The 2,988-nt window shown below is 51.7% G+C and overlaps 1 pseudogene; it reads right to left on the bottom strand.

The window, feature by feature from the left end:
- Positions 1-609: 609 nt before the first annotated feature.
- Positions 610-2,988, bottom strand: part of LOC115283371 — a 154,519-nt pseudogene continuing 152,140 nt past the window's right edge.

The raw sequence follows: 2,988 nt of genomic DNA, 5'->3' as shown, positions 1-2,988 counted from the left end.
GTACTTAGGAGCTAGCACTCCTAGGTTTTGATGGGGTGTTGAGTGTGGCCCCCTCACGGAGCTAAGACCATCCAGGTGGCTGCACAAAGAATAAGGGATGCATCTCCTACCGTGTCATTTTTGAGTGAACCTGTCCCTGCACTGTGTAGTTGGCAAAGGGAGCAAACATTTCTAATAGGTGGTTTCTCCATGACAGACCTAGAAAAATACCTAAGTGCTGGGTACCACAGAGCGAGAATAGTTCTGGAAAAGTGTCATTTCACACACTTCATCCCATGTGAGAAAGACCTAGAGTTGTAGGATTCCAGGAAACTTCCTCAATGTCAAGAGTGTGGGATGCTGGTCATAATGACTCATGGGGCCAATCATCGGATACTGGATGTGGGCGCCGAAGTGATAGCTGACTTTCATTTCCTGGAAGCAGACCTGAGACCACACTGCAAGGCATGTAGTTCTATTTGGGGTGGGAGTGAGCTCAGGCCACCCAGGAGAGGGGAGACGGGGCAGGGAAGGCAGCCAATAAAAGGTACAGTATCAAGTTACCACTGTAGATGAGGACCAGAGCTCAGTCCCACCGGGACCCCCGAGAGTCAGTGCAGAGCACGCACCTCAGAGTTCCGTCTTCTCAGAGACAACGGAGGGCTGCGTCTGGACATGAACCCTCTGGCTCTGGCGGCTAGCCTGACTGGGCAGAGTGGGTCCTGGCTGCCGAGCAAAGCCCTCAGGCAGGTAGAAGTCGCAGAGCTTGTGCTGCTGTGCTAGGGCACCAGGGGACGGAGAAGGGGCACCACAGAGTCCTCCACAGGCAACAAGGGCAGCTTTCAGCCGAAGCCCATAGGTTCGTGGCTGGTATTTTAGAGGGTCTGAGGTGGCCAAGGGCTGGAGGACCTGGGTGGGAACAGCCCAAAGTGGGCAGATGAAGGGCTGTGCCAACATATGTCTATACCTAAGTCTCTCTAGCCAGAGTCGGAAGTTCTCTGCCTTGTCTTCCTACCGCAGGTGGGTTTTGGCTATAAAAGTCACTGTGGGAGTGTGTTTTCAGTTCTTGAGGCTAATGTTGTGGGAAAGAAGACCACATCCTTGGGATATAAAATGAAGTATGAGTTACCAAGAATTGTGTTGTGACAAGGGAGGAGGGGCGTGCTGGGGAGGCAGTAGCCGGGTTACCACGACACACCAAATCCCTAACGATCCCGATTATCGTAAACTGTCGTAAAACCAAAGAGTCCATCCAAGAACTGCCTTGTGGACAGCGGTGAGGGGCGGGGATCTGGTCCTCAGAGAGCAGAGGGAGGCCCGCAGTGATACGTCAGCAGGGGAAAGAGGTGCTGGTAGCACACCTCTGAAAAGGGTGGCAGTGTCTGCTCAGGACAGTCTTACGTATCTTCGTTTCTACTGCAACTCGTTTTTTTCCAGAACTCCTGCTGGCACAGCCCTGCAGGGAGGGGCTGACTTCTTCAGCGACGCTGGTTAAGGAGCCTGGCTGCGCCTGTCAGGGCCGCCGTGGCTTAGGAATTCCGAGGAGACCGACTGCTAATATTCAGATCATCATGGATTCCAAGACTGGCCTAAGCTAACCTGAACCGGTTAGGAAAATACCCTAGGAGACAGGGATGCAGGCTCATGGGTGTCAGACATGGAAGCGTGTTTGTGAGCCTTTGATCGAGGATGTTATTAGAACTATCCAACAACAAATACCATAAATATAAAACCACAAATATATCGGCACAAGTACTAACCAACCAGTACAACTGGAGAAGGTGCACTGGGGCCCCAGCTCCGTGAGGCACTGACTCGACAGTCACGGGATCCTGGGGAAGGGGTGAGCGTGGGCCCGCCGCCCCAGTGGAGGGCATCACAGCACGTAGGTAATCCAGAACAGTCTCAGGGCATTAACCAGCAGGGTGCATGACAGTGTCAACTAGCTGCCACGCATCAGGAATTTCCTCTTGGGACCACCAACTCGGGGTCACCAGCAATTTATAGAGCATCTTTGTGTGTATTAGCAGAAAGTATTCTCTGCTGTCAGGCTGGGTGAGCCGACAGCTGGCTTCACTGTGAAGACCCAAGGCTCCTGGCAGGAAGAGTGTTTAAGGAAGGAAAGGTTCCCCTCTGGAATGATGAATTAGAAAAAGGTAGCTTCTCAGAGTGAGAAGTGCTGTTTCTTGGAGAATGGAGAATGATCTGGAAAAGCTCCTACCCCACGTGAGAAATGCTTCCCCCTTGTGAGAAGAGGACTCAGAAAGAAGTGCCGCCTCGCCCCTGTCAGATGCAGCATGGGGTCTGCATGTTGGAGAGGGGAATCCGGGCTACGTTTCGGTGTCTCCACCCAGTGCCTGGGTCCTCTGTGCAGTGCACAAACTGCACAACCGTTCAAGGCAGCTCTGTCGAACTCTGGTTACACTCCTCAAAGGTATTTTCCCCACTTCATCTCCCAAACGTATTTCCTCTCCTTTCTCCCATGAGCACCGTACCCCTGCCTATTAAGTACTATCTAAAAGTTTAGAGTTTCTACCCATTAAAATTGATTTGGCTTATAATTTTCAATGTATTTTAACTTTGGCACATTTAATGTAGCACAACTCTGTAATGAGAGACATCTGGCTAACTAGGTGGCTCCGTGGTGAACACAGGGCTGCTTTCGAATGTCAGGTCCACAACCGTGAACCCAAGGCAGCCCCTCCATCCCCAGAGCAGAAGGAGCAGCAGCCAGGAATGCTATGTGTTCCTGCAAGTCACTCCGTTAACATCCTGCAGCCTGGCCTGCGGGGATCACTTCCAGGCGTAAGAGGATAATTCAGCGTTCACAGCCCATTGATTTCCTGGCCATGGCTGCAGAAATGTCAATAAGGTGCCACTGTGGCAGCGGTTACTTTGCGATCCATTCTCTTTTCGGCTGAAACTTAGTTTGTCAAGGCTGCCAGACAGTCCATGGTGACTTTCAGCCACTATAACCTGAGCTGGATTTGGGTCATTGACTTGGTTTCC

Source organism: Suricata suricatta, chromosome X (assembly GCF_006229205.1).
Source record: "Suricata suricatta isolate VVHF042 chromosome X, meerkat_22Aug2017_6uvM2_HiC, whole genome shotgun sequence".
NCBI classification, from domain to species: domain Eukaryota; kingdom Metazoa; phylum Chordata; class Mammalia; order Carnivora; family Herpestidae; genus Suricata; species Suricata suricatta.
Note: the sequence above shows the minus strand (reverse complement) of the source record. Positions and strands in the feature narration are given on the sequence as shown.